This window comes from Peromyscus californicus, unplaced genomic scaffold (assembly GCF_007827085.1).
Source record: "Peromyscus californicus insignis strain IS unplaced genomic scaffold, ASM782708v3 Scaffold_3__1_contigs__length_106647218, whole genome shotgun sequence".
In the NCBI taxonomy this organism is placed as follows: Eukaryota; Metazoa; Chordata; class Mammalia; order Rodentia; family Cricetidae; genus Peromyscus; species Peromyscus californicus.
This window is the reverse complement of record NW_026294551.1, coordinates 100,446,577-100,459,684: the sequence shown is the minus strand read 5'-3', so window position 1 is coordinate 100,459,684 and position 13,108 is coordinate 100,446,577. Positions and strand designations below refer to the sequence as shown.

General features: G+C 45.7%; 1 long non-coding RNA gene across 2 annotated transcripts in view; it reads right to left on the bottom strand.

The window, feature by feature from the left end:
* LOC128123238 (uncharacterized) overlaps positions 1-13,108 on the bottom strand; it is a 39,646-nt gene that overhangs the window by 16,493 nt on the left and 10,045 nt on the right. The window contains exons 1-2 of one of the 2 annotated variants that reach the window (XR_008222609.1): positions 6,690-12,972; positions 4,262-6,001 (exon numbers count right to left, since the gene is read on the bottom strand). This is a non-coding gene — a long non-coding RNA (uncharacterized LOC128123238). Of the gene's footprint in view, positions 1-4,261; positions 6,002-6,689; positions 12,973-13,108 lie in introns of those variants that run through there. The other variant, XR_008222610.1, reaches the window with a different exon arrangement.

The following is a 13,108-nucleotide window of genomic DNA, read 5'->3' as shown; positions in this document are numbered from 1 at the left end:
TACTCAGCAGAGAAAAACAATGACATCATGAGGTTTGCAGACAAATGGATGGATCTAGAAAAAATCATCCTGAGGGAGGTAACCCAGACTCAGAAAGACAAACATGGTATGTACTCACTCATAGGAGGATACTAGATGTGGAACAAGGATGACTGGACTGCTACTCACATCACCAGGGAGGCTACCTGGAAAGCAGGTCCCCAAGAAAGACACGGGGATCGCCCAATGATGGAAAAATGGAAGAGATCTACATGAACAGCCTGGACATGAGGGGGGGTAATGAAGGGCGAGGGTCAAGGGAAAGAGAGCTTGGGGGAGTGGGAGATCCCAGCTGGATCAACAACAGAGAGGGAGAACAAGGAATAGGAGACCATGGTAAATGAAGACCACATGAGAATAGGAAGAAGCAAAGTGCTAGAGAGGCCCACAGAAATCCACAAAGATACCCCCACAACAGACTGCTGGCAATGATCGAGATACAGTCGGAACTCACCTACTCTGGTGATGGGATGGCCAAACACCCTAATTGTCATGCTAGAAACCCCATCCAACTACTGAGGGTTCTGGAAGCAGAGATCCATGGCTAGGCCCCAGGTGGATCTCTGGGAGTCCAATTAGCGAGAATGCGGAGGGTTTACATGAGCGAGAAATGTTGAGACCAAGGTTGGATAAAGCACAGGGACAAATAGCCAAACGAACGGAAACACATGAACTATGAACCAATGGCTGAGGGGTCACCAGCTGGATCAGGCCCTCTGAGTGGGTGAGACAGTTGATTGGCTTGATCTGTTTGGGAGGCATCCAGGCAGTGGGACCGGGTCCTGTGCTCATTGCATGAGTTGGCTGTTTGAAACCTGGGGCTTATGCAGGATCACTTGGCTCAGCCTGGGAGGAGGGGACTGGACCTACCTGGACTGAGTCTACCAGGTTGATCTCAGTCCTCGGGGAAGGCTTTGCCCTGGAGGAGGTGGGAATAGGGGGGTGGGCTGGGGGGAAGGTGAAGGGGGCTGGAGGGGGGAGAACAAGGGAATCCGTGGCTGATATGTAGAACTGAATTGTATTGCAAAATAAAAAGAAAGAAATGATACAAAAATGTATAAATACTATGTAAGCCTTTTGAAACTTTTGATTTGCTAATTAAAGATGTCTGTGTTCTTGGAAGTAGTGTAGTTAATATACATAACATTTTTATTTTCAGACCTTTGTGTTCTTTTTTGAGGTAGTGAATGTAGTTGGACTTTCTTTTGGGACTGCCAGCTCCCAAATAATGACACAGAGACCTATTATAAAAGCTTAGCCTTAGCTTAGATTTATCCCCAAATAGCTCTTATAACTTAAATTAACCCATTTATATTAATCTATATTTTGTCACATGGCTTGTTGCCTACTCTCTGTAATATATGTACAGCTTCCTCAGTGTCTTGCTGGCATATCCCCCCATACACACCATGCCTGGATTCATCTCCTGAGTTCCTCTCTCGCCCTAGAAATCCCATCTATTCTCTCCTGCCTATCTATTGGCCATTCAGCTCTTTATTAAACCACTCAGAATAAAACAGCAACACATTTTCACACAGTGTGATCAAATATCCTGAAACAGTAGTGAAGTTAGAAGATGATCTAATGAACATCTAGACTCTCCTGTGTTTTCCCACCATCAGCACTGTGACATATTTGCTTGTCCCTGTACATCTTTCTTCTGAAAGATCATTAAACAACTTGTATCATGATATTTTTTTATCCCTAAAATCTTCAGTCTGTATTTCCTAAGAACAAACACCTTCTCTAGAACAATCCACAGTTCAGTAATACAATTACCACATCCAAAAACATTCAAGTCAGATGGCAATACCACTCTATGTACAGTCCATATTAAATCATATTAAATCCTCCCAGGGACTGGAAAGATGGCTCAGCAGTTAATAGTGCCTCCTGCTCTTGCATAGAACCACAGTTCAGTTCTCAGCACCCACATCAGACACCTCACAACTCCAGCTCCAGGGTATCAGGTGCCCTCTTCTGGCCTCTGCAGGCATTGTACACACACACACACACACACACACACACACACACACACACACACACACATTTTGAAAATAAAATAGGAGCCAAGCATGGTAGTGCACACCTTTAATCCCAGTATTTGTGAGGCAGAGGTTGGCAGATCTCTGAGTTCGAAGCCAGCTGATCTACAGAGTGAGTTCCAGGATAAGTAAGGTTACACAGAGAAACCCTGTCTCAAAAAAAGCAAAAATAAATAAATATGTGAAATAAATCTCGAAAATCTTCATGGCCCTCATAATGTCCTTTCAGCTACTTGTCCTTTGCTTAATCCAGGGTCACGCTCTCGTGTTTCCCTTCATTATCTTTTCTTTGATTTCCTTTCATCTAGAACAGTCTAAAAGCAATCCTGCTGCTTTTAACCTTCCTGTTACTTATGTGGTTTTAGGGACCAGCTGGTCTGCCAGTGGGGGAAATCCTGGCTTGCAGAAGGATCCTATCTTCTTGAAGGACTTCATTCTCTTCTGAATGATTTACCACTTAGATTTTTCTGTATCATAAAAGGCTTGCCCCACCCTTCTGCCTGTGATGATGGAACTACAGTGAGCATGCTCAGTACAACAGGCATAATTCTGACTCTGGTTACAAATGAATCCAACAAGCCGGGCCTGGTGGCTAAGGCTTATCATCCCAGCTACTGGAGATGTTGAGGCAGGAGGATCAAAAGTTGAAGGTCTTCGAGGCTAGCTAGAGCAACCTAGCAAAACCCCATTTCAAATAAAAAGGGTTGGGTTTTTTGCTTTTTTTTTTATAGCAGAGGGTGTAATTTAGTGGTGGAGGGTTTGCCTAGTGTGTACAAAGCCCTAAATTCAATCGCCAGTCCAAATATCAAAATTGAAGAATCCAACTCTTTCCTAAGGGTTTCTCCCACAAAGTCCTGTATCCAGCCAAAAGGAGAGTCTCGTGTGTTTAGTTCTAAGTCAAGCAAAGGTCATCAGTAGGCCACTGACTGCCCAGAGATGAGAGAAAGTGTTGCTTGGGATAGGGCTGTTGACGCAGTTCTGCCGCTTTCTGGAGTAACAGTCACTCTGCTTTATTAGCTCCTGCTCATGTTTCATAACAGATGACAGCTCTGCCCTTTAATTGTTGAGGGATTTAATTCTGCACCGCTGTTTGTGGTTAAAATGATTTACCTTCCTTCATAACACTTGCCTTGCAGGGCCTTCCTCCAGGGTAAGAAAAGGAAACCTGAAGCTGAATGACCTGGAAGTATCGTGCTCACACTTCCGGTGTGGCCAGTGTCCCCACCAAGAACTTCACGTCCCCTTCACCATCTGTATCATTGTTGTTTACCTAATATGTTTCCTTACCTCAAATCCCCCTTCTCTCTTAGACAGGGTCTCATGTACCCCAGGCTGGCCTTGAACTCTCTATGCCACCACGGATAAATTTGAATTCTTACCCTCCTGCCTCCACTTCCCTACACTGGGATTATAGGATTCAACATGACGTAGGGCTTAGGCGTGCTGGGAATAGAACACAGGCCTTCATGGGCAGTCGATGAGCATGCTCCTGACCAAACTATATCTGCATGCCCTCAAATTTATTTTTTGCCTAAATAAATAACCTTTGTAATAAAATTTTTCATCCCTGCTTTAAAAAAAAAAAATGGCATTGTTTTACAAAACCTGCTGTAAAAATAAAGCCCGGAAGACCTAGGCATTAAGATACTCAAGTTGTGAGCTCCGTCTTTTCACTGTCTTACTTAAATGAAAATCAGTAAGAGTCAGCACAGATGACACCAAACTGGGAGGGCGGCACTGGCCATCAGAGGGCGAAGAGGAAGCGGGAGGTGGGTGGTCTATAAGCTTTCAGCTTGTTTGGTGTCAGCTTCAGAGGCTGTCCACAGGAAGCCCTCCTCTGTGCCCACAGCAGCACACCCCCCGCACTTGAGGAGACACCGGATTGCCCTGCTGCGTGCATTTTTCTTTCCCCTTTCAATATTCCTTTCAGTGATAACCCCATGGCAGTCTGATTGGAAAACTTGTTCATCGTGTTGAGCTAGATGGGTGGCTTCCTGCCTGGTAAACCATCAAACTGAAGCCCCACTGTCCTCACTGCCTCCACTTCCCACCCACCCCCACCCCCCATCAGCATCTTCAGCCCAAAAATACTAAATAGCGGGCTGGAGAGATGGCTCAATGGATAAGAACACTTGCTGCTCTTCCAGAGGACCAAAGCAGAGTCCTAGAATACATACCAGGCAACACACAGCTCCTTATAACTCTATCCGCAAGGGTCCAATGCCCTCTTCTGGCCTCCGAGGGTATCTGCACTCATGTGTGCATACACACATACACAAATAAAAAATAAAATAAATGTTTAAAATATATTAAATGGAAAATTCTAGAAATACACAACTCATAAATTTTAATTAACTTTCATTATAGCATATCTTATAATTGTTCTATCTTCTTATTAGCTAATGTTATTTGTTGCTGTGTCAAATTCATAAATTGAACATTATCCTTGGTGTGAGCCTTTGTAAAAAAAAAAAAGAGAGAGAGAGAGAAAAGTCATACTATATGTAGAGTTTGATGTGGTCACCAATTCCAGCACCGACTGCGGGTTTTGAAACATTCCCTGTGGATAAAAGGATATAGAGCATATTGAAATTGCTGTTTTTGTTGGTTGAGAATGGTCTAATGCCAACCATTTCACATAATGGAGCCTAATAGCGGCCATCAGCATCCTTGCAGTATTTCCCATTTACAAAATGTCTGCATAAGAATCACCTCACTTGCTCCCAACAGGGAACATGAACTCAGGCTTCTTTTCTCTTCATCCTGTCTCTTTTCCAGGGTAGAAAACACCTCTCAGAGAAGAGGAGCTTCCAAATGGGGAGTAAGTGAGAGATCTGGAGCTGAAATCTGGGTCTTCTCTCCCCACTACAGGCCCTCTGTCACCAAGTTATTGGCATAGCTGCGTTGCTAAGGAGAAATAAGGATGCCCAGTCAGGCCTGGCTCCGCTCCTCTGACTACAAGCCCTTCCTGCTGGGCTATTTCTCACTGTCCAAAGTCAGACATTGTTTCTGTCTTGACTTCATTCCACTCTGCATGAATAAATGTGAAGAAGGAAGGAAGGGGAAAGGGGGGAGGAGGGAAAACGGGAAGAGGATGAAATGAAAGATGGGGGAGAAAACGGAGAAAGAGAAAGCCAGAAGAAAGGGGGACAAAGGTATATTAGTGACTCCTCTCATAACTGTGCCTGAAGAGACAACATTTAAGGGAGTGAAAATCTGTTTTAGGTCACAGGTCAGAGGTCACAGTCCATCCTGGCAGGGATGCGCCTTGCCTTGTCCATGGTGACAAGAGGCTGCTTGCTCACATCTCACTGATGAGGATGCAGAGAGAGGGAAATACAGGTGTGTGACAGGCTTTCTCCCTTTTGCTTTTCATCCAGTCCGGGACCTGAGACCACGGGACGCTGCTGCCCACATTCAGGGAAGATCGTGGCTTCTCGGTTCATCCTCTGTAGAAAAGACCTCAACAGACACATTCAAAATAGTGCCACTTAATCCAATAACGATTTACACTGTCCCTTAATCCAATCAGCAAGATTAAACATTGAGGGCTCCCCCAGTTAGAAAAAGAAGTAAATTTAAAGAAAAGCTAGACCACCCAATGGGGTGCCTCTTAGCTTTCTGCAGATGCTGTTACAAACTACCAGAAGCGAAGAGATGATGGTAACTGAAATTTATTCTCTTGCCGTCTGGAGGTCAGAGGCTGAAATCAAGGTGAAGGTAGGCTTGGTTCCTCTGGGGAGAGAGGAGATTCTGTCACAGACATGTCTCCCAGCTTCTGGGCTTGGTTCCTCTGGGAAGAGGGGAGATTCTGTCACAGACATGTCTCCCAGCTTCTGGGCTCTGTCACACTCTTTGTCCTTTACTGGTTTGTAAATGCTTCTGCCTGCACTGTCATGTGACATCACCTCTTCTTCCTGTAAAAATGGCAGTCATTGGATTACGTCCCACCCAGATGCTCTTGTCTCAAGATCTTTTTCTGTTTTGTTTTGTTTTTTCCCTTGGTTTTCTGAGACAGGGTTTCTCTGTCCTAGAACTCACTCTGTAAACCAGGCTGGCCTCGAACTCAGAGATATACCTACCTCTGCCTCCCGAGTGCTGGGATTAAAGACATGCGCCACCACCGCCCGGCTCAAGATCCCTTTTTTAACTTCTAGTTTAGTATACATTTTTAAAGTGTGTGTGTGTGTGTGTGTGTGTGTGTGTGTGTGTGTGTGTGTGTGTGTGTGTACACAGGTGCGTGCCACAGCACTCATGCTGAAGTCAGAGAACAAACTGTGAGAGTGGATTCTTTTCCTCTACCAGGTGTGTGCACCAGGAAACGAACCCAAGCCTGGCAGCGAGCACTTTTTCTGGCTGAGCCATCTATCACCACCTCCAAGACCCTCAATTCCATTCTACCTGCGAAGTCCCTTTTGCCAAGTACGTCCCCAGACAGCGGTTCTAGAGGGACAAGTCTTGGAAAGGCCAGCAGGTAACACAGGTGGTCTCTCAAGCAGCAGCACTTGTCGCTGAGTGTGGAGAGCAGGCTGCATTTATCCAGTCCAGCACATACAGACACGATGCTAAGTGAGTTCCACCCACCAGTGCAATGATCACACTCACAGTTTGTTCCGTCTCTGCCTGTGGACGCATGGCTCTCCGAGCCCCAGCTCTAAGTACCTGCAGAAGAACATGTAAACTAATAACAGGCACCCCTCTAGGGCCATTTGCTCTCCGCTGATCACTCACAATGCAGTCCTCTTAAAGGTGGAATAACCTGGCCTCAAAAGAGGATCCCTCTCATCTTCTCTTGGGCTTTCATGGTGTGGGGACAAGGCTTCAGAAGTGAACTGTGGTTTCTTTAAAGCTCCTTTAAAGATGCTAGGTGCAGAGTTTGCCACAGGGGAAAAACACGAGCAAGTTAAAAGGAAAAAAACAAAAATTTTCCAGTAAGAATTGGTGACAAGTAGAAGTGATAGCAATTAAGTGATAATGACAGCAACACAAGGGTGTATGGAGTGTGTGCGCGTGTGCATGTATGTGTGCACGCACGTGTGTGTGCGTGTGTGCATGTGTGTGTGCGTGTGCGTGTGTGCGCATGCGTGTGTGCATGTGTGTGCGCGTGTGCATGTATGTGTGCACGCACGTGTGTGTGCGTGTGTGCATGTGTGTGCGCGTGTGCGTGTGTGCGCATGCGTGTGTGAGTGCACTGTGCGTGTGTGTGCTGGTGCAAGCAATCATGTGTATTCAGAGGCTAAAGGGAGTGATCAGGTGAGCAAGCTTTGTTATCCTGTCTTACTCTCTTGAGACCGAGTCTTTCACTGAACCTGGAGCTCTGCTGAGGGACGGCAGGCCCCAGCAGCCCTGCTGTCTCCACCCTCCACAGCACTGTGGTTGCATGTGTATGTGCAGCCATGCCCAGCTTTTTACGTGTGTGCTATGGGTCTGAACTCAGGCCCTCATGCCTGCACAGTGCTCTTACCCACTGAGCCAGCTCCCCAGTGCCCTTTTGCTTTTAATTGGCACATGATACTCATCCATGTCTATGGGCTATGGTGTGCTATTCCATGCACACACTGTGTAATCATCAAATAAAGTGGGCATGCCCATCATCTTGAGCGTGTATCATTTCTTTCTGTGAAGACATGCAAATCCTCTCTTCTGGGCCGTGGAAACGACTGCCAAGCCTGACAACTGGTCTGGGGTCTGGAGCTCACGTGATAGAAGGAGAGGACCGACTCCCACAAGTTGTCCTCTGACCTCTACATGTGGCAAGTGTACTCACGTACATAAAGACACATATGTGCAAACATATACATGCAGTACATTTTTATAAATTGAAATAAAGGAAAAAGCCTCTCTTCTAATTATAGGAAATACGTAATAGAAAATAGTTAACTATAGTCGCCCATCTGTGCAGCAGAAGATTCAGATTCATTTCTTCTAGCTGTAATTCTCCCCCCATTCCATCCTTAATACCATCCCCAGCTTCTGGAAACAGCCGCTTCAGTGTTTTGTTTGCTTTGGATTCCACAAATGAGTGATTCTCAGAGGCAGAGGCAGGAGGATGGCCATGAGTGAATGAGGTCACAGTTATGTCCACACTTGGCTTATCCTACTGAACACTCTGCCCTCCAGACTTACCCACTGTGCTGCCGATGACAGGGTAGCCATCTCTTCCTTCTCCGGCACTGAGGCTGGAACCAGCACCCCACATACACTAGGGCAGCGTTCCCGACCGTCCTAATGCTATAGTTCTTTAACACAGTTCCTCATGGTGTGGTGACACCAACCATAAGATTAATTCTGTTGCTACTTCATAACTGTAATCTTGCTACTACTATGAATCATAATGTAAATATCTGTGTTTTCTGATGATCTTTGGGGGTCAAGACCCACAGGTTGAGAACCACTGCGCTAAAGCAAGTGGCCAGAGTATTGAAAGTGCTGAGCTTCAGAACTGACAGGGACCCTGCAGGTGTCAGTGCAGGCAGTGAGTCTCAAAAAGAGAATGAAAACCTGCTTCGGATCAACTGCGACAATCTGCATCAGACTTAAGGGAGTCTAGTACCAGGTGGTTCATTGTCAGCATATTTAAACATGGTACAGTTTGGGGAAAGGTTTCCAGGCAATAATCTTTCCAATTCTAGGTGCACAACAAAGCTTAAGTGACTACTTAGAAACTCCTTTACAAAATACGTGTGACCGTGAGGGTATGTTCCACAGCTGAAAGGCCTAGAATCTACTGTGGTCTCTGACTGATAGCATAGAGGTCAGCAGGCCATAGAGGACATGTGACTTCTCCCCTAGGGATGGGTAATGGTCTAGGGAGGGAAGAGTCTGGGATAATCATTCTGGGTAATTTGGGTGAGGTCTGCCTCCACAGATAGCAAAAAGGTCACCAGATCATTAACAAAATCTACTCCCAAACTTCTGGGTGGGAAAACAGGTATGTTATCTCCTCCACTGAGACGAGGCCCCTGTGTATTTAACATCCCTGTTTCCCTAGTGATCTGTGGGTGCAAGGACCTTTGTGCTCCAACCAGAACCCTGAGGCAAACAAAGGAAAGACTCAGTGAGAGTTCTTGTGCCATGCAGGTCGAGACACCATCAGCACCGAAGTCCAGGTGTCAAGAGGGGACAGACATAACTAACAGGCTCCCCTTGTCCACACTGTCTGCTCTTTTGTGCTGCGACAGACAGCTGGAGTATCCAGGATTCACTCCCCTCACTGCACCACTTTCTTTTCATTTTTAACATACTTTTCATTTGTTTGTTTGGTATGTGTGTCCATGTGCATGTGATATGTGTGTGTAGCATATGCACACATATGTGGATGTACACTCCAATTCATGCAAGGACAGAGGAAGACATCAGGTGACCTACTCTGCTACACTCTGCTTTATTCCCTGGAAACAATGTCTCTCTCTAAACTTGGAGCCAGACAGGCAGCAAGCCTCCAGCGATGTCCTGGCTCTGCTCCCCAAAGCACTGGGGTTAAAGCTTGTGAGCAGCCACACCCAACTTTTCATGTGATTGCTGATGATCAAAACTCAAGTCCTCAAACACGGACAGCAAGTATTCTTGCCCACTGAACCACCTCCCCAGACTCATTGAACACTCATTCATAACTGGCCCTATGGCCATTTGCATCAAAGACAACTGCTTTGTAACCAGTGAGAGAGTTTATGGGAGCATTATAGAGAGTGTATAGAGGAGTGTTCTGTATTCAGCCGGCCCCTGGGGAAGCAGGAGTCCAGCAAGGCTTTCTGAAAATGGTGCATCAAATTCAATGCTTCCCTGCTTACCATGTGACGGGGACTTCTGGCAATGCTACTGTCTCAGCCTCCCTAATGCTGGGATTACAAGCATGAACCACCATGCCAGGCAATTTTCCCATCCATTGACACAAAAAGCAAATGTTTGCATCAGCCTTACTCAGAGTCAGATGTGGTCCCCGGCACTTGGCATCTACCACCGTGTCTGGCCCCTGCGACAAGCATTATAGCAAGACCCACATGACTATGCGGACTGTGCGCTGTTGTCACACCAGCCAGTCTCCGCAGACCCACTGTTTGGGGCTGGCTGCCAAAGTCCCCATTACATGGTCACCACAAAGTGAAATACTGAAAATTCTGGTCCTACTGTATTTCCCTCCCTAAACACATCTCTGATGCCACGGAAAATATTGTGACACCTGCTCATACTGCCGCCGAAACAGTGTCTTTGTTCTTCACTCTGCAGAAAATGTGAATTAAGTTTGTGAAGTGGATCCCGAGGGCCAAGCTGAGAGGAAAGTGGAGTAAAACAATTGAAGTCTGGCCTCAGAACCAGGTGTGGACAGAATGCTGGTCCCAGCTCTGCTGTGTGACCTCAGACAAACAACTTAACTTCTCTGTGCCCCAGAGCCCCATCTGGTATACTGGAGTTGAGAATAAAGGGCCTCATGTAGTAAAAACAGGACTCGACAAACTTTTTGTGTAAAGGTAGTAAATATTTCAGCTTGACAGAACATGTGGTCTCTGCTCCCACCAATCCTCTCTGCTCCTGCAGTGGGAAAGCTGCCATAGATAAATAACTGAGTAGATCTCTGTTCCAGATACTTCCAGAGAGATGGTTCAGCAGGTAAAAATGTCTGCTGCCAAGCCTGATGAAGTGAGTTCGATCCCTGGGCCCCAGTGGTTGAAAGCAGAGAAAACTCTCTCTCAAATACAGTGCGTGTGTGGGGACTTGGTGCATGAGTTCATACTTTGATGGCAAGAGCCTGGCTTCCCATCCCAAACTCTTAAAGCTGTGATGGCACACATCCAGGGACCGGCTTTCTCCAGCAGGACCCGGCAGCCTCACAGGCTACTCAGTATGAACACAAGGCCTTACCCAGTTGATGAAGTCAACACCCTTAGAATCCAATTACTTCTCAATACCGCCTGCCAGGGACAATGCTTGCACCACCAGAGCCTTCTGAGCTAATATCAAAGCTTAATACTCCTGTTGCAAAAGAAGGACGCTGCACATGCTCCACCAATTTACAAAGTCCTTTCAGGTTTAAAAGCATTGACATTTTGAGCCTAACTTGGCCCTATGAGGGAGAGATGAGTCCTCTCGTTTTATAGATGGGAACACAGGGGTGTAGTAGGGTTAAGAAAGTCCCTGTATTAACCCAGGGTTCTCTAGAGAACCAGAACTGATAGAAAGATTGTAATAAAAGGGGATTCCCTGGGTAGGTTAACACACTCTGTTGGGTAAAGGCTGGTGAGGCCGAAAGCCTCAATCTGATGCTGAAGGTCTGGAGGATTCCCAGAAAGCAACCATCTTGAGTCCATGCTGGGAGTCCAAGAAGCTGGATTCTCATGTCAGCAAAGGATGGTGGCGGCGGCAGCCATGGATGGATGCACAGTCACCAGCAAGAACCAAGATCAGCGTGGAGCACTGTGCTTTACTCAGAAGCTTTTCTACCTGGGTCATTGCTCAGATGCCTCCCGCTCCAGTGACTGGTCCCCTCAGTTAATCACTCCTGGAAATGACTTCACAGACCCATGCAGAAGTAATACCACGCTCTTGATTCCAGATCCTAACAAGCTAACTATCAAGATTTACCATCACAGTGTCCGAGCATTCACGGGTATTCAAGAGGCCGTGCTGGATCAGAGCAGGGGTTCCCACATTGAAATATGGTTCTCTGTCCACTGATTTGGAGCTGCCCAGCTGTTCAGTATCAACAAAATTCTTAGACTGAGCCCTCCCTAATTGAGTGTGGAGGTCTCGAACACTTTGGCAACAGCAGGATGTGTATGAAGAAGCAACAACAAAAAGCTCGTTCCAGGCCGGGGTGTGTGTTGGCTGGGAGAACACTTCCCTAGGGTGCACAAAGCCCTGGGTTTGATCCTCAGCACCCCGTCATTCTCTCAGAAAGCCCTCCTGCCTAGTCTTGGCTTGGTTTGGCTTTTTTTTATGTGACCCACTGAGTTTTTTGTTTAACACTATGTGGCATCTGAGAGCAACATTGAACAACCAGTAGGGTACCTCAATTCAAACTCTGTTTTATTGTTATATTTTATTATTACTTCCTATATTGTATTTAATTAACTTGAAAAATAGTAGGCTTCTGTGTGGGTTTTTCATACATCTTTGGTTTGAAAACAAATACTGAATATTTTCCTACCATCATCCCTTTGCATCCATCAAATCAGTGTGTCTTTGAATTGCATTGCTAGAATGTTTGATTGTAAAATTGCTGTTTGAGATGCTGTCTTGAGTTTCGTTTTTTTATTATTGCTTTTGGATTGAAATTTGAACAGAATTTCCAACAATTTCTATAATGACCCTAAACACACTTTTCTTCCATTTTGTACTGTGCGTTTATGTGAAGTGGCATCCTCGGCACTGGTGATTATAAAAATCAAAATATTGATCAACTCTACAAAGTGTTGAAGATACTCTACAGTCTGCATTATCAAATATTCAGCCAAGATTTAATTCTTTATGTAAAAATAAACAAGCACTTCCATCTCATTAGCATACAAATTTGCCTTTGTCTTTAATACATAGTCAGATTATGGGCAAAGCAGAGAACTGGTTTGTGTGTTTAGTCTCCACTGTGTATAGTCATGGCACATGGGGCTGCGCTGCATAAGGATGTGTGTTGTGCATTGTGTAAATCCCCTTCCAGGCCCCCCTTCCCTTTCTCACATAGCACCTTTCCCCTTAGTTCCCCTCTCCCCAGAGGGTTCGCTCCTTCCATGTCATAGCAACAGTCACAATTTTACATCTCTCTATAAAATCTAGGATCCATATAGTACAGAAGACATACAACATTTGTTTTGTAGAACTACATCTGTTCACTTAAAATGATTATGGCCAGTTACATGCATTTTCCTGCAAACAACATGACTTCTTTCTTTCTGTTTTGTTTTGTTTTGTTTTGTTTTGTTTGAGTCAGGGTCTCTATATGTAGTCCTGGCTGTCCTGGAACTCACTGGGTAGATCATGCTAGCCCCAAACTCACAGAAATCCACCTGCCTCTGCCTCTAGAATACTGGGAT